This window comes from Anas platyrhynchos, chromosome 2, assembly GCF_047663525.1.
Source record: "Anas platyrhynchos isolate ZD024472 breed Pekin duck chromosome 2, IASCAAS_PekinDuck_T2T, whole genome shotgun sequence".
Taxonomy (NCBI): Eukaryota; Metazoa; Chordata; class Aves; order Anseriformes; family Anatidae; genus Anas; species Anas platyrhynchos.
Genome location: NC_092588.1, coordinates 152515350 through 152542236, shown reverse-complemented (window position 1 = coordinate 152542236; position 26887 = coordinate 152515350). Strand labels below are relative to the sequence as shown.

The 26887-nt window shown below is 43.2% G+C and overlaps 1 protein-coding gene across 14 annotated transcripts in view; it reads right to left on the bottom strand.

The window, feature by feature from the left end:
* The window catches only part of KMT2C (lysine methyltransferase 2C), a 195964-nt gene that overhangs the window by 166575 nt on the left and 2502 nt on the right, over positions 1 to 26887 (bottom strand). For 2 of the 14 annotated variants that reach the window (XM_072033855.1, XM_072033857.1), the window contains exon 1: positions 10916 to 11219. The exons of 11 other annotated variants lie outside the window; for them this stretch is intronic. The gene's annotated coding sequence lies outside the window, so the exon portion shown is untranslated. Of the gene's footprint in view, positions 1 to 10915; positions 11220 to 11944; positions 12102 to 26887 lie in introns of those variants that run through there. One more of the 14 variants, XM_072033856.1, reaches the window with a different exon arrangement.

Below are 26887 nucleotides of genomic sequence, written 5' to 3'. Positions count from 1 at the left end.
AAAGAATCACATCTTAAAAAAAACAAAATAAACTAAATAAACAAACAAAAAAGTACCACCCCTAACCCAGCCCCTAAAAAATACCCTAAAATCTTTTTCTAGCTATCTCCTTAGACACACTGATGTCTCACAGTAAGATAAAACTACCACATATGTGCAAATAATTGTCATGAACTGTGTTACCATACTAACTCGTGTTTGCCAATAAGAAAGCTTTTTTTTTTTTTTAAAAAAAAAAAAAATATTTTCTTTGAAATGTGTGGGTCCCTGTGGGTCCCTCCCAACCCGGATAGTCTCTGACCATCTCGCTGTAAGCAGAAGCTGGCCATACGCAGCCCCAGGCCACACCAACAGCGGAGCCTTCAGGTTAAAATAACATTCCCCTTTTGAAATCCATCTCAAGATTTGCTTCACACGGGCAGCTTGTCTGGAGACAGCAACCCTCCCACACTACTGCTGCCAAACTGAGCCGAACAAGCAAGGTACGAATCGCTTTAGCCACTCACTTCCCTGGTAATTGAGCTCCTGGTGTTGATCCTTTTCTAACCATGGCCATACATGCAGAAGAAGCTGGTGTCGGTGCCAGCTATGCAATTTCTCTTTCCCACTAGGGACACTTCCAGCATCTCAGATGTTTTCAGAGCAGACGTCTCCCCCACCGCTGCCACACAGACATTTGATGTTATTTTTCTAGAAACGCCTCTTACCCACAGTAGTTACAAGTGCCAAATCTATTCCAACGTGCCAAAAGAAAAGCCAGCACTAAGAACTTTTACAGCATCTTCCATCCCTTCTTCTACAACATCCTGATTTGAAAACACTCTTTGTTTGCCCAAATTGCACCAACACAAGGACTCAACTGTCTCTCTTGTTGATCTTATGTTGAACCTACCTGTGCTTGCATAAAGTTTAAGCTTTGCACAGTTGTTGTCAAAGCCACAAATTAAACTTCTGGATTCATGCTATGAAACTTTGAGCTTGAAGCATATCCAAAAATAAGCCTAAATTACCACCCAGCTTTTTCTCCTTCCAGGCGAGATGACAAGGCTCGTCTTCGAAAGCATAACGAAACCCTTTTGATTCTGTTCATTTAGTTGTAGGTTTTTGTTATTCTCTCGTTATTTACATAGTACCATAGGTGGTCATGGCAAATTACCAACACAATTTAGGCTGGCTCTCTACTGCAAGATCAGCTTATTAATTAAACGGAACAAAAAAAAAATACAACAGCCTATGGTAGTTAAAAAGAGGTAGAGGAAAACAGGAGACACCCGCTGTCAACACCAGTGTTTCATATTTGTCCTCAGACGACTACGTTTCAAATGAAAGCAGAATCCATTCCCATTCAATCAGCAGTCAATGGAAGGGAAGAGATGAATAATGGACGCGTGCTGAAGGATGAGCATCCCCAGCGCAGGCTGGAACAAGGCTGCGGTTTGGGTGGCGAACAATCAGGCTCAGAAACCAGACGGGCATTTCACAACACAGGGCGCAAAGGGGACAGGTGGGCCATCCCGAAACGCGGGCTGGGCCCCACTCAGGGAACAAAAGGGAATGCTTTAATTGTATTTTAACAAGCATTTGTGTGTGACCTGGTCTGTTAGATCTGATCTGTCACCGTACTGAGGCTTTTTAGAGATCTGCAAATCCAGAGCCATCGGCAGCATCAGGCATAAAATCTAAACTCACCGATAGCCAGTTCTATCAGGAAACTTAATAAGGAAAATAATTAAGCCTGCTCATGCCATCTACGAATGGTTCATCATCCAGATACAAACACCATGACACTAAAAGAATGAAGCAAAACCTAAGCTATGTAATATGGACGTCTCACATCAGAAAACAAGACCCCATGATTTCCTTAGGCTGCAAGAAGTGAAACAACTCACTGCCTGAAGGACCACAACAGAGCTTGCTAACAGTCCGAACTCCCAAATATTTTTTGAGCCCAGAACACCTTCAGAAAGCAGCCCCGTTCACCACACACACAATTTGTCCTCTCAACTTTCCACCATGATTTTTTCAGTTTAAAATTTCACTGATCTGACCTGGAGCTCTCTTGGCAGCTCTTAAGATGATCTGGTCTGCTTTCCCCACATGAGCATCCTCCTGCACCTTGGTAATTAAAATCACAGATCACATCGAAAAGGTGAAAAAAGAATCTGTGCCAGAAAGGCAAACACTGTCTAACAGGTTAAATGGTCTTGGTGCCAATTGGTACCCATTTCACAGGCAGAAATTTCAGGAAAATCCCAAGTAAAAGGTAGTGGTTCTTCACACAATGTGCATTTAATCTGTGGTGTCCCATGCTCAGCATTGGTGAAAGCCTGCATGGTCAAGGAGAGGCTGGATACGTTGAAGTGAGATCCTTAATACTTCATAAATTTAGCACAAAGATACTTTCGTTGACTCCAGATCCCACAATTCTTCCCCAGCGTTCAGTGCTTCAGGGCAATGCGACTACAGGATTTCCTCATTTTCCTTCCTAGGCACCTGCTCTGCACGGCTGCAGGAAATAGGACGAAGGGACATTCAGATCCCTGAGCTGGCCCAGCTCACGAATCTGGCCACCATGACACAGATGATTTCTGCATATTATCTTACAGACTCTGAACCAAGAGCTGGCAAGGCAAAGGTCATCTTGTTGCCCAAATTACTTTGGCACCTGAAGGCTGATCAGCAATACTAACCTTCATTTACAGCCTCCGGTGGTTTATAAAATTTTCATTTCTTTCAAAGGCTTGTTCATTATTTCCATCATCCGCAGACTCTTAAGAGAGTCTTAAGAGAATCAGCTCTGCCTGGGAGGTGGCAAGGGGCAAGAAAAGTAAAGAAAATGTCCGAGCATCCCATACACCTTCACAGGCAGTAGGTGGTTTGTTAGAGTCTTTGTCCGTATCATACCAAAAAAAACATTGCCAGTGCCATTTACACCCTTCATCAGATGGTCATCACCACCACAACACAACTCAAAACCAGCAGGTTTCAGGTCATACAGCCATGCTTTTCTACAAGATGCTTTCATAGTCAAAAAAAAAAAAAACTAGTTTGCTTCTACTTAAGCAACACCAAGCTCTTCTTGCAGCTCAGGGGGTTCTCCCAAGACACAATTCTTTGCAGAGCCTCAGAAATAACCTAAACATCACATGTCAGGTCACTGAACAAAGTCAGGTGGCACTTTGCTGCAATCTTCGGATTTGAAGCAATATCTAGTTCCAGCACACCAGCACTCTAACCTTACTCTTCGTAGAGAACTCATTTTTTGCTACCTGTAGTCAGTTAAAAGACAACAGCGAGGTATTTGTGGGAGTTTATTTTGCTCTCCCCAACCTTGATCGAGTAAAATCATTAAGTGACAATCAAGCTGCTGGACAAGAAAGCTCTTATTTAAATACTACACAAACACTGTAACCTTCTGTGTTAACACTGGGAGCCCATCTGAGAAGACAGGTAAACATCACTTGTAAAGAGGGCTGAGGGAAAGCTCCTGAGATGGTTGCCTCCTGGGGAAAAGACTGAGAGCCAATTTATTACCTGTGGAAGACAAAGGGATGAGATTTAGGGCAGGGGTACAGAGAAAATATTAGGAATATCATTCTATTTTAGGCTCGTGACTGGTTAAAGTCATGAATTTCAGGTCCCAAGCTCATCTCTTTGATGAAATTTGTCACACATCTTTGACTGCCAGAACCAAAGAGTTAAGGATGGAGTTTTATGAGAAAACAGCTGCGTGTTCACTGCCTGCATGCAAGTTCATCCTCAAATATAAGAGTTGCTTAATCTTGTCCACCTACTTTCCAAGAGGACATATGGTGGATGTCCATGAGGAGATCTGGTAAAGGACAACGTGTGTATTGTATCACAGGATCCTATGATCCTGGTGATTGTCTCACAATGCATTACCGGGGTAGCCATGAAGCTCTGCTGGCAAATTCTGCTGCTCAGGAGCAATCTGGTATAGGGTGGTCTGCAGAGAGCTTGCTTGTGATGAGTTTAGCAGCCTTAAGAAGCTGTTGGAAGCATGGAGAGGAGATTCCAGGAGAGATTATTTCAAGATATGTCTTCTGCCAGTATAGTTTGCAACCATTTAAAAAGGTTTTGTAAATTGGTTGCGGACTGCAGATGCAGAAGGTGCTTTCTGGGATGTGAAGTGATTCTGGAGCAGTCAGACGCTTTGTGAAAAAAGCAGTACATATTTCCTTCCACGTGCCCAAAAGCTCATCCATTTTACTGAGTCACAACAGTTTTACATAAGCTGCAATCACTCCCCATGATCCTTGCTTCTCTTCTAGCCATAATAGACATAACAGCTCTACCACTACTCTTTTTTGCCCATAACTTTACCTCTACAACACATCCTTCAAATTCCTTGTAAATAAATTTCAAGCTCTGTCTGCTCATGCCATGGAACAGTCAAAATGATTACCCTACGAGTGGCTGAGGAGATCATAACCATCACGGGGTTTCTACTACAAGAGAGCTCTTCAGAACCTTCCTCAGAAAAGGTCTCCTAGTCTTCACATATGAGTCTATGTCACTCATCAGGAAAGCCAACCAAGCAGCACTTCTTTCTCTATTTTCTGGCCTGAAAAGAAAATTATGGCACAGAACACAGAAAAAAAGTGCAAGGATAGTAATATGTAGAGTCCTACACGCCAAACTATTCATCCCTACATTGCTCTAATAAATTTTAAACAGGTAGTATCAGTACTTATGACACTGCTCTGAGTTAGATGAAACTGTACAAACTGCAGGCCAGGTCTCAGAGGCCTGAGATATGTTCCTAGCTCAGAAAAACACAACCCAACATGTCCAGGTCTCGCTGAGCGACCCAGACATGCCCTTCATTAATTTTTTTTCTCTACACATAACAGGCTTGTGATTCTTGTCAGGATCTATGTTGACAAAAAATAGCCTCACATTTGCTTGAAATCTGAAGAATGAAAAACTATGCTGCTGTATCTGGTTTATTTTTTTCTAAAGTATCCTGTTCTCCACACTATTTTGTCACATGTAGTAGCAATCAGTTGGCATTATTCAAAATAATACATACCAAAGGGACTAGACTGTAAGATTCCAACTCATACTGATGAGCATTTACTCTCACGATTATTTTACTTCAATAGAAAAAAAAAAAAAATCTGTCGACATCAGTTGTCTTTGAAAGAGAATTCTGCACCTTACAGAATACCCTATCGTCCTGATTAATAATGAAATGAATCCATACTGCACTTATTCTCTGTCAGTTCCTTATTTAGAGGTCCAGTGGCATCAATATTGAAGACTCCTGTGGTACGGGTGAAGTTGTCAACAGCAGAAGTTGAAGATTAGGCAGATCAGGAGTAAACTGAACAAACATCCAGGCCTGGTTCCATACAAACTGGCCATAATCAGTGATCACGAGAGCTGCCTTCCCCTCAAGGTCCTTCCTCCCGGGTGTTACCACAGGAAACAGCAGCAAGCAATCCCCATCAGCACTGGTGATGGCAGCAGATGTCACAGCTGGAAATGGCAATTCCTGGCTGCCCACCACACGTCACAGACACTGACTTTCCGTAACGTAGTAAACAGAAGTCAACTGATTGCAAAATATCCCCCAGAGAGGCAAGAGAATCGCCCAAAATAGTGGTTATTCACCAATCCGACACGAGGCTTCCAAAACTTTCTACGGAAAACTGTCATAACCACCTCGTGTAAGTGAACAACTGCCACCAGGATAATTTAATACCTGCCTGAGTTTCTGAAAAATGGAAGATCATTTACAAACAAATGGAAGATCATTTACAAACTTCTCACAGTTGAACATTCTACATCACTCTAGATGGCTCTGACTACCTAAAATAGACCAATAAAAACATTTCACATTTTGTTGACTAATACGTAAGCTAAACAAATACATGTATACAGTAAACAAATATACTCCCCTCCCCAGACCAGTTTTAAGAACTTGTTTATACAAGACTGTACCCTGCTTGGTCTGCATGAACCACTTTAGAAGTTTTCCAGGCTTCCTCATCATCACGCTCTTCTTCTAAGAACCAGACTTGGAATTATAACAGTTGCTACTTGTGGAGCTGCACAACGCTGCCTTTACATTGTTCTCAAAACTGGTTCCTTTAAATAAAAATCTTTGCTTCATTTAACCAGGAAAAAGAACAGAAGATGACAAGGGAGGAACAGAAGGGAAAAGCTGGTTAAATGCTCTTGAAAAGAAAGACTACTCAGATGAGAAACTGCATCAAGATAGATTAAGGTGAAAGAAAAAGACTGAAGACTATGCTCCTCATCCTCAATCCCCCATCTGTCCTAAAGATTACGTGCCTGTAACTCCGGATCCCCCTTTTTTGATCACAGCAAACCCAGGGTTCTTCCAAAAGCACCCTACCCTGCTTTTGTATCCATTCCTACGTGGGATCAGCCTTCCAGGAAAATATTGTAAGGACAAAATGAAACTCTTCAAATGGGAATAATCAGTTTCAAAGTGTACTCACTGTTCAGCCCAGACCTCCATTTTATGACAGTTCTCAGCATACACTGACTGACAACTTCTGCCACGACTGTGACCCACCCTTTTGGCCACAGCACAGTGACAACACCTAGCACACCATCTACTTCTTGGCCTAGATCAAATAACTCTTGAAATGGTAACAAAATATTCCAGACACATCACCCTCCTTGACCACCGTCAGCATCTTCTTGCTTGTTCAACTCGTTCTTGCTCATTATCTTCATTCTCAGTGGTGCTCCAGAAGTGTATTGCCAAAATCCCCTGACCCACGAAGCACAAGGTGACCAAAGGAAAGCTCCAACCTTCAGCCCTTCTCCCAGCTCCAAACACAAAGTCCTCACACATACCCATCCAACCCATCCCTTCCATGCTTTTTGTGCTGCTGACTGCATCATACCCCCAGGCTTGGAAAAAGCCTTCAAATTCTATCAAATCTGAGATCCTTACAAGAAAGTAGATTTCTGCAGATCTAGGAGCATAAATAACAACTCCACTTGAGGTTTTCTGAATTTTGGACAAAAAAAACATAGCTCCCATTCTGGCTGGCATGATCCCATCTCCAACAGATCCCTTACAGAATGATTATTCCCCAACTGATGATTCCACTTCGGAGTTTGTCACATTTTTCTCTGTGCCATCTGATGTTAAACACTACCAGGGGCAATGGGATGGGTGAGATCCCATAAGCTGTTAGGAGCAGAAGGCTAACCAGGAACACGCCATCGTAACCCGCTCTCACATGCGCCGCTCGCTGAACAAAAGCCTTCCACGTTATCTGCATTTTGGGCACGAAAATTAACAATAACGATGAAAAAGGAGAAGAAAAAAAGGGAAAGAGAGATCTGGAGTAACAAGAACATGGAAGTGCTTTTCAGCTGAAGGCATTCAGTTCCATCTAAAAGCCAGCGCTCCAGCAGAATTACACCCAAGGACTGCAAGCCCTGACCAAAATAAACAAACACACACACAAGCGCGCTCTTCTTCCAAGCCCTCACCTTCTCCCAGCACCTAATTAAGTAATATTGCTTAAGTATTTACCTTTCAACACTTGGGAACGAGGATGAGGACACGGCTCCAAGCATCCAACGTGAAATATTTTATTTTCTGGATTACAAAAGCACCACCAGCACCAACTACATTCACCGTGCAACATTTCCGCAGCGAATTCAGTCACCAGTGAGCCTTCACCACCGAGACAGACAGAATGATAATGTACTATGACTAACTTTTAACAGATCTTATGGAGGAGTCAAATATCCTCCATATGTGCAATATCATCTACACTTATGCCTGGCATTGCACCTCAGCTCAGAGATGAAAATAAATCCTAGCAAGGCAATATATAATTACGATCTGTTTTTTCAAAACCCAAGCTATTTTCAAAAGGAAAAACTCTAACCGTGACGTTTTCCCACCCGTTTTGATGAGCATTCGTAATCTAAGATGTTAAATGTTTGGGAAAAAAACCTGTGAAGATGCCTCAAGGTAAAGACGTTTGTTTGCTGAACACATTCCACATCCGAATACAAAGACTTGAATACCCCTAAAAAGCCCTCCCCTATCATCAATACAACACTGCTGTTTCTCTTATACCACTTCACCAAATTTCTGTGACGTTTCCCGGTTCACCTAAGCTATCCCCGTGACACAGCAAATGCCAGGAATTACACGAAGACATCCGATACCTGCGATACCACAGCCCAGGACACCGCCAGGAAAGCAGAAGATGCCAAAAGGATTTCGGAGAGGAAAGGCAGAATTATAGGAGCCTAGCTGAAGGCCTACTGTCAACTCATTTTTAAAGCTCTCTCTGAAAACACATTACACACTAAAGTTTCCAGAAGCCTCAGTAATTACTAAAATTGGAACAGTCCAAATAAAGTGAAAAGAATTTATCTTTCAGCTTTTAGAGTGTTTAGAGCATGCTTTTGACGGCACTCCGCAGTCAGTTTTCCCTTCATTTTTGAAGGGTGAATATTTTATACTGAAATTGTGTATAAAGAACATGCTACTCCACACCGAGTGTTTTCTACCAACACACAAAGACCAGGAAAGCAGAGTTGCACAGCCATAAGAACTGAGAGCAGAGCTGGTAGAAGAATATTTCCAACATTTTTAAAGAGCTGACTAAATTTCAGGCTGGAAACACAGATGCTGAGTGGCCCTTTTAGCCTGAAACAAAATCAGAAATCAATATATGGCCTCTTTTCATTTCTGCCCAGCCATTTACCTTTAAGAGATCGTCGTCTGCAGGCAAGTCCAATGAACAATCGCATTAAGAAAGCCTGCATGATGCAACCAATTTTTACTGGCAAGATATGTCAGTGACAATAATGCCACCCCCTGCTTTCCCCCCGAAAAACTCTCAGCGAACATTTCTGCCAAGATTGTGAGGGTGTTTCTGCTTGGGAAAGAATAGTACAGGGAAAAGGATGTAAGTCAACCAAGTACGCAGCCTGACAAAGTAACAATACCAAATTTCAGCAAGAATTCATTTAAAAAAAAAAAAAGTTTTGGCCCTAGGACTCTTTGATGGGATGTAAACAGAGTATTACTTATCACTTCGCATCAAACAGATAAATGTTTCTGTAAAACAGCTTACAAAGACAACCTACAAGTGAGGAAAGCAATGAGAAAGTACAGATACTGAAGCACCAAGCATCTTATCAAAAGTAAGGGTATTTACAAGCAAGTAGTAAAGGAGGCATACACCAAATACTTTAAAATGAAACGCACAGTAGTCATTAGCTAGATTAATGAATGGTTCCCATAGATGCAGCTAATCACATTAGCACTAATAAAAGTGTATCTTGTCTGTCGCCTCCGTTTGCCTTCCAAGTAGCTGGTTAAAATATCTGCACTTCGCAGTCTGGAAGCTGCAGCTTCTTCCATAGCAAGCACACTTTATTGTGCAGGGACATCAACCCAACATCCTAACACCGTGACAACGTGCAGAAAGTACAAAAACCCTACGTGTAAGCTACAGCTCAGTAAGGCTGTTCAGTTCAATACACTGTATTTTATATAATCACTGAGAATCTTTAAATGTCTGCCTAGTTGCTTCAGTTTTGCAAGAGGAGTATTAACCCACTGCTGCTTTTCGTCTTCAGATGAAAAAAAAAAAAACCCAAGTATTAATACTTATCTTCAGTTTTTTCAAAAACTGTATCTACACCAAATAATATCCTTCTAGAAAATAGAAAAGCTAAACAATGAAACTGTACCAACTCGTGAACGATTTTCAATTATGTAATGAAGCTGGCTACAGCATTAACTCGTGATTCACTAGTGAACAGCTCATGTTTAGTATCCGGAGCAGACACACCACTGAAATAGTTTTTAGGGAAAATATAAAACACTGTGCAAATTCACTGGCTAATAATTTGAAAGCATAAGCTTGGATTTTTCATTTTTTAATGAGCATGCTACAAAGTAATCTCATTTAAAAAAGCGACAGCTAGGCTCTCATTTTGTCCACATCCAAAGGAAAAAAAAAGAAAAAAGAATACTTTTCTTTTTCCTTTAGTTTGCATCAAGTTTGCTAAAGCCAGCCAGTTACGTAACACTTACTTTGACTTATGACCTATTTGCTCGCTGTTCCTACAAAAATCATCACAATATGATGGTCTGCACATGCATTACGTGCCAGGAACGTATTTTAAGAAGTGATTTTTATTGTTGTTTTTTTTTTGTTTGTTTGTAAGTTTAGATCTACCGATAAAGGCAGCCGGGAAAGTCATCTGGCATTACCATAGCCCGGCGATGCCTTTAAATCACACAAAATTAATATGGCACGGGGCACTTCGAAATATTGAAGAAAATTTCACCCTATCGCATTTTCCATCACTCCAAGAATTCACACCAGGAAATGAAAGCAGTCAAAAGAAAAAAAAAGGGGGGGGGGTAAAAAAAAAAAAAAAAAAAAAAAAAAAAGAGTTGTGCTATAGGTAACCATATAAAGTCATAAATTTCAAGGAGTGTTTGGGGGTGCCGGGTTCACCCCAAGTAGCGCAGGGCCCTCCAGCAAACCCAGCCGGGCTTTTTTGTTTGTTGTCCTCCCCCTCCCCCTAGCTTTTAATGGTCGAGGATTATCTAGTGACCGTGTAACTTGAACCTACATGTACAGATCTCTGTTCGGGAGGGGGCCGGGGGTGGCTTTGGGGTTTTATTTCCCCCCCCCCCCCGGTTTCACCCCACCGAGCAGGCGGTGAGGGAAGGGGGGGGGGGGGGGGGGGGCTCGGGCCAAGTTGGCAGCCGGGCTCTGCGGGTCCCCCCCCGCCCCAAAACGCCGTCTCCCGGCGGCATTACAGCCCCGGGTGCCGTGTGAGCCAAGCCCCGTGCCTGCCCGTCCCTTTTCTCCCCCTTTTTTAACACAAAGAAGTTGCCGGCGCCGAGCCCTTTACTCACCCCGGGCGAATCGCGCACCATAACCCGGCCCTCGGCAAGCGCCTCACGGAGCCCCTCAGGCGAACGGCGGGGTTGGCATGGGTGCCCGAGGGGCTGCTCCGGGGGGAGAAGTTCTCGTCAGGATGGGTGCCAGAGGGGGTTGAGCACCAGGGGAAGCAGCACCGAGGGGATTCAGCACCGGGGGACCCCGGCCATGCTCCCCTTACCGCTGCCCCGGGGTGGGGAAGGGAAGGGGAGGGGGGGGGAGAGGCGGGCGGCGCCGCGGGGAGCGCCTCACAACTTGGCCTCCTCCGGGAGCCTCCCCGAGGAGGAGGAGGAGGGCGAAGAGGAGGAGGAGGAGGAGGGGAAGGAGGGGGAAGGGAGGGGAGGGAAAATAAAAAAAAAAAAAAAAAACTAGAGAAAGTAGATCCGACGCAGCCGGGCGCCGCCAATGTGCGGAGCGGAGCCGCGGAGAGGAGCCGGGGCTGCCTGCGCCACAGCCCGAGCAGCGCCCCCGGCGGAGGCTCCCGGAGCTGGGGCCCCTCGCCAGGCTCCCCCCCCGGGGCTGGAGCCGAAAGGGGAGCCCCCCCTTGGGTGTTATCAGCCCCCTTGGGTGTTATCAGCACCCCTGGGTGTTATCAGCCCGACCCCCCCGGTGCCCGCCTGCCTGCTGAGGAGGCGCCCGAGGCGCCCCCCGGCCCCGCTGTGCTGAGGGAGCCTCTCGAAACGCCGCGGTGCGAGCACAGGGAGCGGCTTTTTTTTCCCCTTCTTCTTCCTCTTTTCACGCTGTTCTGACTTGAAACGCTTCTCCAGACAGATCTGAAGCGGGCTGGCTACGAAAGTAAAGCTTGATGAACGTCCACCTAAACACGGCTCTTCCCTAACCACCCCCCCCCCCCCCAAATGGCCCCTGCCATTTTTTTTATTTTTTTTTTTTCCCTTCCACAGACCTCGGCAAGCAAAACAAGCCCAGAAATCATTATGCAACTCTCGTTCCGCTCCCACTGACGGCCACTCGCAAACCCCTCGCCTTGCCAAGCCCGCTCCTACCTTTGTTCAGCTCCCCTCGGTGCTGGACTCGAGCAGCTGCTGGGCGCTGCCTTGGCTCTGGCCGTCTCGGGCAAGTTTGCTTCAAATTTGTTTAAGGAGCAGGACAGCAGCACGACAGCACTACCCTGACTTATCTAACAACAAAAATAACGCTAGGGGTACGTCTGTTTTCTTGCTGATCTGACTTTGGTTGGGGTTTTGAGCCCATTCTGTTCTGTTACGCTGAGCTGCAACATCCGCAGGCAGGGGCAGCCTTCCTCTGTGGGCACCAAAGCCGTCCCGTCTTCCCTTATTAGTCCTGTCGAGATGAATTCTCACTAAACGCACTTAGGAATAATAAAAAAAGACCATTTCAGCTCTGTGGCTGAACAAAACAAACCCAAAGCCTGCACTCACCCAGCCAGACCTGCCCCGGCACTCCTATCGCTCCATTTCCAACGAAACGCTCTGCAGGTGCCTGGCCTACAGGAAAGTTTTTATCAAACCAATTCTCCAGAGATTAAGATAAAATTTTAAAAGGAAAGCATTCGCATTAAAAAAAATGAGGAAAAAAAACCTGCATGTGTTTACTCTACAAGTCACTATTGTACAAGAGCCTTGTGCCCTGTTTGTACAGGTACAGACACAGCCATCAAGCCACCCCTGGCAGCACATCTCCAGAAACGACACGTGTCAGTGCTCTCTGCTGCGATGAGAAGGTTAAATGCGTTATTCTGAGCCTTAGCTACGGTGGTAAATGTCCGTATTTTATTCTGTTTTAAAGGTCAGGTAGTTTGGTTCAACCAACAAGTGGTGAGTGGCTAACCTGCTCCCACTCCACCACGAGCCCGCTCCCTGTAGCACTGAGAGTCCTCTCGGTTTAATCAGGACGAGCCCCTGTCGGACACAGATCGCTCTAAGTTCAAGCACTTCTCTCTCCAGTCACGTTGAGATTAACTAAAATAAACTACCCCGAAACCTCTTCACTCCCAACAGTGGGCAGAAGCTGTGCATTTCCCAAATCATATTAAATAAAACGAGTCGCCGTGTCTACACAGAACAGCCAAGCGAGGTTAAGCACCAACGCCAGCCATCCCCTAATAATTTATATGAACTTCTCCTAGGACACAGGTGCAGTACCTCACTCCCGAGATGACACCACCTGCATCTTGACGTGCCCTAAGTTCACATTCAAACTGTTTGTGCTGCTGGAGCTGAAGTTTATCGTTTTCAAACATGGTAGTCTATAAAGAAGCGCATGTTTTAACATTTACCTGATAGGAAGGTTAGCACAAAGGAGGCAAGTTGCAATTTAATAACAGCTGGTTAAAGTAGTAACAACAAATCCCTCCCAGTACTTTTCCCTACCGTTCCCGCAGCCCAAGCTAACAGGTATGAAGCTGTATTAGCTGGGGCCTGGTTCTTCCTGAGAGCTTCGAATGCCAAGCTGCATTTCATCTCGCATTGAAGACGTGAGATTTGGGTCTTTTACTGTAAAAGCACATTAATTGATATAAAAATCTTGGGTCAAAACCATAACTTTTGGTACGACAGAATTAGACGTGATCCAACGCCAGCCATGCTGACTCATCACTACCTGGCCATACAAACCAGCCCTGCGTTGCCTTCCGTAGGATCGTACAGAGAACTAAAGGCACAGCTCGGGGTAGGGTTTCGCATTTGGCAGCGCTTCTAATTGAAGCTGATCCCACCCCGTGGTCCTTTATCCCAGCCTCCAAACCGTGGCGGCTCGGCTGCAGGTTGATCAGCCTGCCATGCAGATGACAGGGCTGACCTGGCCACAGGGCAACCCAGCAAGAAGGGATGGGGCAGGACACCAAAAAAAAAAAAAAGGCAAAGCGACTCCACCTGCTTCAGCTCCCTGCCCCGATTCACACGTCTCCCCAAACGCGTGTCACCACCGTGGCAAGGCACAAACTGCTTAAGCCAAGGCTTCTGCCAAGAAAATGTACATGGAGAAATGGGATCAGTCAGCTCTCCAGAGACAGACTTCTTTTTTTTTAAGCAACAGAAGCTATGGATTTAATGATTAAGATAAAAACTTATGTCTATACATATGTTGGACTGTTTTCTTCCAAACTCCAACTGATTAACTCAAGGATTCAGCTCTCTTGAGTTAATCGAGACATATTTAGCAGAGCATGCCGGATCTGTTTATTATTTACAATTCCTAACTTTTGGAGAACGATTTTCACAGTAACCAAGAGAAATTCACATGTGGATACGGCACCACGTTCAATATTTCCAACCCAAATTTTGAATGCAGTACAAGTAAGAGAGATGGGCCTCACGACAATTTGTTTGGTTACAATAACTACTAGGTCACAAATTTGATTTGGCACTTCATTAAGACACAAAGATGAACATGCAAGAAGCACAAAAATGTGTTTGTCATTTTTAAATATTTGCCTTTTTTTTTTTTTTAACTTCTGTGGACCTGCTACTTCTAGATCTTTTATTTCATTGGGTTTCTAGTCACAATACAATAAAATCACAACAACAACTTGAGATTAAGCCATAAGCATCTAACTACAGAAAGACAACAAGCAGAAAAGGCAACTCAAATATTTTCCTCAGCCTGGCAATTCTTCTCAAATGTAAAGGCAATTTACCTTCCAGCGCTCTTTTACGCTTTCATGCTATGAATCGGCTTGAGCCAGCCTCCTTCCATGAATGCAGTTTCTCTGTTACTTCTACTTTTCATGCCAAAGCACAGATTAGACAAGTGTAGTTTAACTTCTTTTTTTGTTGCATTTGAAGGCTTTTGGAAGCTCTTAAGTTTCTAATCTGTACTACGACAGACTCTGGAGATAGACTCCATTTCTAAAAGGAAAAGAAAAAAAGGAAAAAAAAAGAGGTGCCAAACTATATTCTTTCCTCTTCCCTGCTCCATCTTGTCATGAGCATGAACCAGACCGTATCTAGACCTAAGACAGGTTAACAGCATGTTGTAAGGTCAAGAAATGTATTTCATGTGTTAACTACACAGCCCTATTAACGTACCATTATAAACCTGATTTAAAGTCATTACATCCAGGATGTCCTATCCAGCAAGCCTGCTATTAGTAAATAAAATTGGAACAGTAACATCAGTTAGGTAATTGAAATTTCCCAATAGAACGCATCAAATTCGGTCTGTCCTTGGAGCTTTGACAGACAAGTTTTGACAAATACCACTGAAAAGGCTTCAGGTATCTTTCCCCCTTTGTCTTTCCATGCTTTGGTCAAAGGTTATCATCCTTGCAACTGCAATGGCAGAGCACCACACAGAACCAGCACACTTAATTTAGCGATGAATGTGAAATTGAAGTACGAACAACAACCAACAAGCCCTTTCACCTCTGTGGCTACTACCTTCCCAAAGAGCATCGGCACAGACAGCTCAGCATAGCTTGAGCTCATCAAGCCTTACCAGCACTTGTCCACTAGCAAACGTAAACAGAGATGTCAATGGAGAAGCATAAGCTCAATCAGGTTAAAAAACATTTCTGAAGAACTATTTGAAATAAGAAATACAGGCCTTCAATTTCCATGTTACCTCGCCAAATCTCAGATTTTCTTACTCTCTTCTTGAGTTTCCCAGCAGCACTATGCTACCTGCTGTTGAAGGAGCGTGGCATGTGGTGCTTCTGGGCAGAAACACTGCAGAAGAGACAGGAGCGCCGCGATCTGTGTCACTCAGCACTGCTACCAAGTGCTGGTATGGTTAAAGCCTGCCTGCTGTGTAACCAAAATGATAATGTTGTCTGCTTACCAGAAACGGAAATAAAGGCAAGAGCAAATGAATTCAGAAAGAACTGAAAACCAATATAGACGAGCAGACCACAAGCTGAAAAGAAGGCAGTAAGGGGTAGAAAAAAAGGCAATACCTAAACTATTAGAAAATGACTCATCGCTAATAGCGAGTTGTTAACTTCTAGCAGGACAAAACTGAATGTCAGAATAAAAAAAACTGACAAAATCTTCCACATAACCAAATCTGTCCTACCCTTTTCTACCAGATATTTCTTAAAATGTCCTTTAAAAAGAAAAAAAAATTGTTGGCAAGTAATCACTGATTTAGTGTATGTGGAATCAGACAGATTACTAGATAAAGCAACTACCAGGTGACAGGGAATAAGAAATGCAGAAAATGGAACAAGGAGATATGGTAAACTGCTTTCTTTCAAGAAATAAAACAGGAAAACACCTTCTAAAAATAAAGGTTATTTTACATAACCTTCCTTTGTAAAACCAATGGATATGATATAAATAATAGGCAGGACCATCAAAAGGGATGGTCACAGAATCGGATCATAGGGTATCTCAGGTTGGAAAAGACCTCGGAGTCATCTAGCCCATCCTTCTGCTCAAAGCAGCTCAGAGTCACTTCCCAAAATGGTTTGCAAATATTTTTCACGTTCAATTAGTTGTTTGCATAGCCCTGTAATTACACCCAGAGCTAAAAGGTGATGGTGGGACCCCATCTGAAATAACTTGTGCCCCAAACCAAGCACAGACAACAGCCATCGGGGCATTAGGCTGATATCCAGATGGCCCAGACCACAGCTACATCTCTTTGTCCAGGGGTTTCCTATGCGGTGGCTCTAACAGACCTCCTGCTCAGACCTTACTGGGTCCTTCTGCACTGCATTTCAGAGGTGCCCAGTTCTCTCTTCTGACTAAGCACAGAGACTTCAACAGAATTCAGGCTATTTAAGTACACTTCCTACTATTCATTAGCAAGCTCCTTTAGAGCAGTAAAATAAATATCATTATTCTTTTCAAGTTTCGAAAGAAAACAATCCAGCCAGAAACCAGACCATCACAAAACTGCCAAAAAAGAAACCGAGGTGGCATGATTATGGGACTGGAGTTCAGCCTCTGCCCTGTCCCCAAGGCCCATTACTAATAGCTGGGGTGGAAAATGCTGCCGCTCCGTGCGGCAGGGTCACATCCATGCAGCTGTGTATTCCCCACGTTCAGTTACGGCTACACCCTAAGGAAAAAACAAAAGGAAAACAAACAACAACAGCAAAACTTTGTAGATTTTAGATGAAAACCAGCTAACAAAAATCTATCACCCTATTTTTCCAAATTCCCATTCGACATGGAAAATTGCACCTTAGGAGATGTGGGATAGCTGAGCGCCCGAGCTTCACCCCAACAAGTTCATACATGTCCACAACACTTATGACTTTTTTTTTCTTTTCTTTTTTTTTTTTTTTTTTTAGCGTGGGCATGTTAACTAAGTATAGACAAGAAACTGTCACATATCACATGAATCCTGGGTCTAAAAAAGCCTTGAAAACAGCATGGTCAAGCTGACAATTCAAAAACCGGATTCTTTCTGCCTATACAGACCAAGTCTAGAGCAAATAAAATAAAAAAGACACATTAATTCACAAAAAAGTAAACTGAAAGTATCCTTAGGACAATATTTATTTACGTTACTGGTAATTTAACCCCAATAACCATGTCCGGTTAATGAGCCTGGAGATCGAGGTTCCTGGTTTGTCCATAAGGCAGGAACACGACCAACTGCACCTCCCCTGCTCTGTTCCAGCACCATGCCCTTATCTGAGAAGGCCACGTGCAGAGTACACAAAATATTTGCTTCAGTTTACCAAGTTTTTGTATTTATTCTTTACCAACAGACACTTTTGAAGCAGGAAGGCTCTTACGTCCAAGCTGCGCACCCCACAGGACAGGATGACGAATGCTCTCCCATCCCATTACAAAAAGAGGCGACAGAGCAGCCAGCCACGAGGCAACCCTCGCTGCTACTGCTGGATCAGAGGCCTTAGGGAAATAATTTCTTGAAATAATCTTGCTTACAGGTCACTTATTTCCTAAGTCCTGTCCCCCCCACCTCTCCCACCTCGTTTCTGGGCCCAGGTCTCCGCTAAAGGGTTTCTGGAAGACACAGGCAGGAAAATAAATTAGAATACCCGCTGAATCTGTTTTGCTCTTGCCTTTGTATAAATCTCCATCAGGATGCCTGACGCAAGGTTAATTACGCAAAATATGAACCAGGACAAATTGTGTGTCAGAAGACCAGAGAAGCACCGAAAGCCAGCAGTTCTCAGAGCTTTATGGCTCCGACATCCCATCTCCCCTGCTCCCTCTAGAGCAATTCTGCTGTGAGCTGTTCTCCCTAAACTTACATCCCTACGGGTTAGAGAACATTAACTGTGGCAGCGTTTGCCCAGGAGGCTGAAAGTAAAACTGATGAGAATGGTGTCAGTCTCACTGAATTCCTTCTAGAAAAATACCCTTTATAGTTATTCTAGTAAAATAAGCAGAGTTGGGAGCTTTGGCCTTGAGACCAGCAGCACACAATGGCTCACACCCACATTATCAAATTGGCAGCCCCCAAAACACAGCAGCCACCTGCCAGTAGGACTGAAAGCAGGGACAGGGCCTGCACAAGCTCCTGGGCTAGCCCTGAGAGCTGTTTGGGAGGTGCTGGCAGGTCCAGGTCAAAATGGAACGAGTGACCATGGCCATAACCTAGCAAGAGAAATGATGGTGCTGCGGTGTCCCAAAGCGTTGCCTCTTTTTGGTTTCCAAGCACAGGCACGGCTGCTGTAAAGATGCTTCAGGTGTCAGGGCACTGCTCCTAGCTGTAAGCATTCCTCTACCCTACAGAGAACAGGCATAATTGAGAAGTAGCCAGAGGTGTAAGCTGCAAGATTTAAAGAAATTTTAACATTTCTATCATCTTCATTTTCAATTTCAAAACTCCCCTTTGCAAGCCCTTCTCCACAATGAAAGCATCCCATCCGTTTCCGAGCACAGTCCCACTCTCCTGCACTTCACTGGGCCGTGGTGAGAAAAAACAAACACGCAACACAATCATCTGCCTTTATTACAAATAGGAAAAAAAAAAAAAACACCACAGGAGGAAGAGGAAAAAAGTAGGAGCAGAAACAAAACCCTAAGCAGCAGAGAATGGGAACTAGGGAATAAGGAACTGAAAAGGCAAGGAGAGAGAAACGGCCCCACTGACCAAATGAGGGGGCGATCGCTTCGTAAGCAACTCGCAGAACCTTTCAGAGCTTTTCAGAACCACAGGGTAAGAGGAGGCCTAAAGCGTCCAAGTGTCTGATGGAAACCAAAATAACCGAGCAAACAGCCCAACAAGTTTGTGAGAAACGTTGAGGACAACTGCTTCACAAAGTCAAGGGCGCCAGAAGAGCAGTTATTTCACACTTCACTCTATTAGGGCGGGCTCCATCTTAAAAAGCTGAACGTGTACAGAGATTTGGCTGGAAGTGGTAACGAGAAGCGCTCGCCGTGCCAAGGAAAGGGGAAAATGAGAGCTGCAGAAAAAGGAGAAGAAATTTTTATCTTCAATTAAATGGAATAAGAAAAGCAAATTTCAACCAACTCTTTGAACTTGTTGCTAGAATCTCCCGAGAATGCAATTTAAAGGAGGACTGGCAGTTATTGTACTGGAATACACACGATAGCAAAGTATTCCAGCTCAGGGGAAAGATAGGGAATGTAGTATGAATACAGGGTGCATCAAAAGCTGCCAGTAATAAGGGTCTGAGACTAGAAAGAATCGTATTAGGAATGGAAACAAGGGCATTTTAATGAGTACAAAGGAACAGCATAAACCGTCAGGGATAAAAATCGGAAGAGATAAAAGCACAGCATGCATTATTACCACTGTGCAATATAAAAGGCAAACAAAGTTTCAAAAATAGTTTAGAAGTAAGAATAAAGACAAAAAAAAAGTCAGTACGTAGTGCTGAAGAAGAACAAACGGGAAACAAAACCAAATCAAATGCTGTTCTCTGCATTTCAGCCTCCCCAGAACAGATTTACCATACCTAGTACTGGAGATGGATTTTGTTCTGAGGCTCAGTAATCAGGGAAATTCCAGGCAGAAGGACTGGAAGAAATTCACACTCTGCTTCAGAAACAAATAGAAGTCATCTCTAAACCCTCAGTGATTATCTTTGATGATAGAGTCCTGCTGAAAGTGCCCTAAGACAGGTGGACAACAACGAGCTAGAGCATCAAAAGCTATTCATTTGCAAATTATTTTCAATTAAGATTGAAGAAGATTTCAAGGAAGCTGAGGACCTGCATGAAGAAACAGAGATGGAAGAGCTCCGTATGGCACACGGCTGAGGCAGGGGTTATGAACGTCTGATCTTATGAAGAGTCATTCTGATAAATGGAAAAAAATGCTTCATTTCAGCCAACTGAAATTCATAAAGATGTGCAAATTTTGGAAGGATGTATTAAGCAAGTCAACGTTATGATGCTGCCATCCGTGAAGGCAAATCTTACCCTAAAATACATTGGGAGGTTTAAAAGCCTGTTCAATGCTGAACAAAGGAGACAAGCTCCCGGTAAATACAAGTTTATTATAAAATTGTTCTCCACATCAGCTGTGGGAAGTCGTAACCAACCAGTAAAAGACAAAGTCGGATTCCCCCACAGTAAAGAATATTTATATTATGGAAAATGAGTTACTGAAACTAATTGCCTAGGGATGCATTGGAGTTGCATCCAACAAATGCTTCAAAACCAAGAGGGAGGGAGCATCGTTTGTCAGAAATGGTACCAACACACCATGCAGAAGCACGAGCAAGATCAGCCTGAAGTCTTTTTTGGCCATATTTGCATTTGGCTGTGGCAATATAGCAGAATGAAATATTCATTTTAAAAGATTTCATTGTGCTTCTCAACTCCACACTTCAGAAAAAAAATCTGAAGGATTGATGGGATCACTTACTACTGAATACAACATAGTTCCCACCTTTCTTAAGACACGCTGTGGAGCCACCCTATCATCTTTTTAAGACAAAACCTTGACTAGGAGCACTGCCTGCAGCCACGGCTGTCAGATGGAGGCAGGAGGGTTGGTATCGTCACCCCGACAGCCCAAGTCCCACCAACCTTGGGCTGCTCCAGCAGTCATTTGAGGTTAGCTCAGACTTCCAGATGGTACTCAAGCAGTCGTGTAAGACGCCGTAAGTGTTTAGCAGAGCAGAGACTGCACATTTGGAGCACATCTTCACTACCAACCTCCCTTCTTACTGTGCCGCCTTGTCTTACTGCACTTCCTTCACCTGCGCACGCTCTGAGGACAAAATCAAAAATTGGTAAATTTTCCTGAAGCTGATTTTTTTCCGATAACCTACTTACAACTATTTTTGGCAAGAATTTATTGTCAGTAGTGACGTAGCAGAAGAGAGAAAAAAAGCCTTCAGTTTAAGGGAGAATATCCTGGTTTGACAGAATTTCTAGCAGTTTCTTCATGAGTAACAATTAAAATGTTGATAAATATAGCACTGCAAATTAGTAATTATATATTTATACTGGAATGGCTGGCAATAGGGTTTGCTACACGCGTGATTTAATGAAAATAAGTCCAAAAAGATGAAAGGGAAGAATATTCTGGAAGGAGCTGTATCTAGTGTTATTTTATTATAATGCCCATCTATTGAAATATTTTAGGAAGGAGCTTCCAGAATGCCAGAAATTACATATTAACCTAAAACATTTCACTTATACTATTATTTTTGGAATACTTATAGTGTTATTTTAGGAGATTTTTAGGAATTTAAGAATAATTCAGAGGATCAAAGCAAGAAACGAAGTTCCTTATCTAATCAATGCCAACAGATAGACTTGTTTGGGGCCAGAAAGAGTTAGATCAGCACAACTCACCTGTCTAAATGCTCTGAAGAACCCTCTCGACAGCGCTTTTTTAAACAACTCACCGGCATGCATAACATGACTACAGGCTGTAAAAACCTCTCCCAATCTCCTCTAGGATCTCCTGTATTGAACAATTCACCAGAGCCAGCCAAAAGAAAACCACCCAAGCCCTCCCGTCTCGGAGGACCAAGGCTCTGGCTCCGCAGCCACGTGAAGCTGGCAGCGCTACCGGGGGACGTCAGCTCTGCCTCTCCGCACCCTGGCTGCTTGCTCTGGCCTCCTCCCTTCTGCTATCGCAAACACGTTTCTCTGCCAGGTTAGTTTTAACCCAGATCAATTTCCCAATGCACTTCACCACATGGCTGCACAAATGCCTGGGTCAGCACAAGGGAGAGAACAAACAGCTGGTAGCAGAGGGAGGGCAGGAGAGCTGCTGCTTTTCGCTGCCAGAACCAACTCAAGATTTATGGTGCTTGGGGAAAATAACCACCTGATGCATTCCCTGCCTCTGTTTCTCCAAGTAATGGATATTCTAGGTTTTAAGGTTTTTATCCCTACTTTACCTGATTTGAAAGAACGAAAGCACTAATGCTACTAGGAGAAATTACTGAATGTAGCTCTTGAAGCAAGTGCCCAAACTTATTTTGAATGCCCCATCTGAGGGACTGAGGGATGGCATGAGTGGGAATACTTAGGGCCAGCCTCCCAGCACAGAACAGTAAAAAAAAATAAAAATAAAATGAAATCAATGTGAGTTATTTCACTAGCAAGCAGGATTTGCTACAATAAAACCTTGCGCATCTGTAGTTATCCAAACTCCATGAATCATGCAAACTGTGTGAATTGGTAATCAAACGTATTAGGCGCAGAAAAAAGAAAAGCTTTCAGTATTTTTGGAATTACTAGGAGCTTAATTGTTTAGCATTTCACCATGTTTTAGTGTACCTAGGACAACATTTCTTAAAAAGGTAAACCCACAGCACTGGTGCACACCAACATAGGGGTGTGACACTTTGTGGTAGATAAGGAACTTGTATTTTCCCCCGTCATAGACAACCCTGCTAAACCTCTGACACTGTTGTGGGACAACTGAGCCTACGAGTGGAAAAAACGACTCCAGCTACTCTGGGCAAGCCAACTGCCTTGGAAAACCATCCCTCAGCTCAAATGGCAGCAAAGAACAGAAACGTCCATTTCAATTACTTCAGAAAGAACAATGACATGAAGTTAGCAGGGGTTGAACACGCTACTAAGAAGAAAAAAAATAACATCCACATCCTCCAGATGAAGTGAGTTGTTTTTGAAGCTAGCTCTCGCTGAATATAGGATGAAATGCTGTGGGTAAATGGAGCAGAGAATGGGAACCAAGAGATTGGGTTCTTATTCCTACCTCTGCAAAGCCAGCACTTATGACCAATATGCAAAATATCCTGAGATTTCAGTGTCATGAGACTTGAGCTGTCATAATCCTGTCTGATAGCTCTCAGAGGTCCTTCCTTGAAAAGTGCTACCGAAGTTCAGTGGGTTACCAAACATAAACATTAACAACCTAACCACTGGAATTGAAAATTACAACCTCATCAAAAATTTCAAAGCAATCTGCATTTGCAAGCGTGGTCCACATCAAACTGTGAAACCGATAGGCTAGGGTTAGAGAAAATGGTCCATTTCCAACATTAAGCCTAAACTCACCCTTAAGACACATCTGAAGACACCAGTTCACAAAAATCAGCATTTTAACAACTTTGATGTTGCAAAACAATTCTGTAAAAGCCAGCGTGTCCAACAACTCCCGCTGTCATCCCTCCTAGAAGTCCCCCCAGGAACTGCAGACCAGAAGGTCCATACTGACATCACCTACCAGAAGCTCCCGAGGAAAACAGGATTATGAGCTGTTTAAGCCAGGCTCCGGTGCAAGAGCAACACCTGACAGCACAGGAATTCCTCGGGTGATGGAGGCACAGGGTGGGATGTGGAAGAAAACAGCCCAGTGATCCCGTGGGATCCTCCTGCGAGTCACCAGTCCCTTTCCATGCCGGACTAGAGAGCAGCCAGTGTCACATCCTGATAGTGGAGCCTGTCCCAACGCCCCAGCTCTTCCCACCGTGTGAACACACACACGCACACACCCCTTCTGGCTTCTGGCCCAAGCCTTTTGATAGGTGGCTCGTGGAGGCAGAAGCAGAGGCCAACGTTTGCTCTAACACCTTAACCCTTGCCCAAACAACAGGACACAGCCCAGCCATTGAAAGGCTTCAGTCTTTCCATGGTAGGCAGTAACTATTTGCCCTAACCATGCATACATATCTAGGAACACATTCATTCTATAAGACAATAAATATTTAGCATTTAGAAACATTAAATTTTGAAGTGAGAACGGGGCAGGGAAGATACAAACAAGCATCACAGGGAAGGTGCGCGATGAACACAGCTGAGCTATAAGGAGAAGACATCCAACACATCAAGGCTCTTCTGAAATGAGCGTAGATACCTTTAAATATTGGCCTACCCTAATATGAATCCAGCAAAAGGAACGATAAAAAATCTTAAATAATCATTTCCTGGCAAAAACACTACGCTTACGTTTCCTCAAAACTATCTGCATGTGTGAAATCCATGGCCTTTGAAAACCTCCTGCAGCTTACGCCGGCCAAAGTAAGTAATGAATAACGACGACGAAAATTAAGTCATAGATGCTTAAAAATAAACGCACAAAGTTTTCAGTAGACGAATTTCCAGCTTTCTGAAATCATTATTACCCTGTGCTGTTGTAAACAACACACATTTGCAACATTTTTAACATGGATCAGAAGCCTGACGGATGCTGAAAATACTACTTCAAATGAACACAGGTACTGACTTGAAAGGTAACTTATCGTGATCACAGCCACTGAGACTTCTGCTACTAAATTCTTGTTAAGACAAATGTTTGTGCTGCTTATAACCCGTCTGGATTAACAAAGCTCAAATACTGAAAATCAATTACAAAGATGTTTGCTGCACCTGCACAACGCTATTCTGATATATTGTCATGAATAACCAACTATTCGCGCAATGACAACAGTCAAAACTGATCCAATCAATCTTCTTCCCCTGCAACTTCTTTTTGAGCATATTTCTACCACTCATGTCCAAAGCCTGGAAGCTGAGAAATAATCCAAGTACAGGCGTTAAATTTCCAAGATTTCAGGTCATGAGGTAAGATGGTCCCTAACTATTTCTATTTTCTCCTATGCAATACCAGCAACATCCAGACTCCCTTTTCTTTCTCCTACATCATGTTGTATCTTCAGTGATGCAACTTCCTTTTTTTTTTTTTTTTTTTGCTTTGGGAAATACACTCTTGCCAACCCTTAAATTCATTTGAAAGCTGGTATTTCAAAAATATTGTCTTCATTCATTGCCTTGATTATAGTTCTTTGTGTTCTTCCGTCCTCCTTATGAACCATGTCAAGAACAACCTACTTGCTCCCAATTTCACGGCTCTGCATGCCCTATTCTAGCTTTATCTCTCAAATTTGTACCTCTGCTCTATACAAATACCCCGTTGTCAAAATGTAAGGAAGAAAATATGAGTGTTTGTCTAGCACTCGAGGCAGGAAACAAGTTATCTGTGAAAATCCTCAGGGCGACAAGGCTACCCTCCTTTAAATATATCCTCCAAGTCTGATGCCTATGAATCATTCACTGATGCTGAGATAGCCGGGGTACTTGAACTTCTGCACGTTCTCGTGCTCGTAGCATTCTCACAGCTCCCATGTGCTTTCCCAATACATTTCTAACATTTATACGTTGTCTTATCTTTACATTTAAATTAAGAAATTGTTTGCGCAGAAGCAAGCTTTGCTTATGCATCTGTAGTGTATGCAGTATAATGGTGCCCTGGCCTCTGGGCACAATTACAATATAAATAATAAAAATGAACTGTTCACCCAAGATTAACTCTCCTGACAATGTTATTCATAAAGCTGTACCCTTCAAATGGTGAGAAAAAGCCATCCTGATGCCATGCTCTACCACCAGGAACTCTCCAGGCATTGACACCACAACAAAACCAGTTCCTGGCCCATCATCACCTACAGGAAACCTCAACTGCTCCATAAAAAATCCAGTGTTGCTGGGGACATGGGGATTTATGTGGATAACCAAGCAAAATGCACAATGATGAAGACTCTCAGAGAACCATCCCTAGTGGAAGAACCCTACCATCTCTTAACATACGAGCCTAATTCTGTGAGGAGCTAAGAATCCCTGGCATCCCACAGAAGCAGATTCAAGGCAGTTTTCCATCTGTCTACTTAAACTCATCAAATTTGCGTACAAACATGGCCTTTGAGAAGGAAAAACACCAACCTGCAGCATCCTCAAATATTGTATTGTTCTTTAACGGAGGCTTCCATGAGGAATTATTCTTTTTTTTTTTTTTTTTTAGCTATGCTGTCTTAATGCAGGGCTCTTAGTTTTATCATTACTTAGACTGCACTTAGCCTGAACATTCTGTGGAACATTTCCTATAATGGGATAAAGCAGTTGAACAATTTGACTGGCTAATAGTGATTTAGACATGTGATTACAGTACAGAAAATGATCTGACATATGCTCTTTTATCTGGTTTACATGAGGCACATAAACCCCACTGGAAAGCACAGAAGTGAAAAGGAAGACATGCCCAAGCAGTCATATGAAAACAAGAGAAATTATTTATACTCATTTTATTTCTGCATTTGCTTAGCTAGTTGTAATCAGTATTTTGTAAAGAGTACAACATGATATAAAACCATTTTTCCTCAGAACTGATGCAGTAAGACCCGTATCTACTTTGTGAAAAAGTTCGAAAATCAGTATTTTAATAACAGCCTAGCTTCAAAAGCATTTATGACTTACAACACCTTTACCAATATTACAGATTTTCCATAAAGATACAGGACACCAGCCATGCTTAGCACCACACCAGGAAGGAATAACCATAACATAAAGAAAAAAAGAGTACTGATTAATTTTAACTTTTGTCTCAGCTAATTTCATTTCTTACACAGACGCTTCTACTCATGTCAGCAGAAGTACATATTTTTACAGCAAAATCTACTTTCCTCCTAAAACCAGTTGACAATATTCCCACGGCACCAAAAACCTATCTGAAAAAAAGGAATTACCTCTTCAGAGCCCACTTTTCGTCAAGAGCATGCACTCAGCCTCAAGTTGGCACACAAGATATGTCAGTTTTCTCTGATAGTGCTAGTTTGCCTTTCGGACAGACCGGTCATTTCCAAGGGATTTACA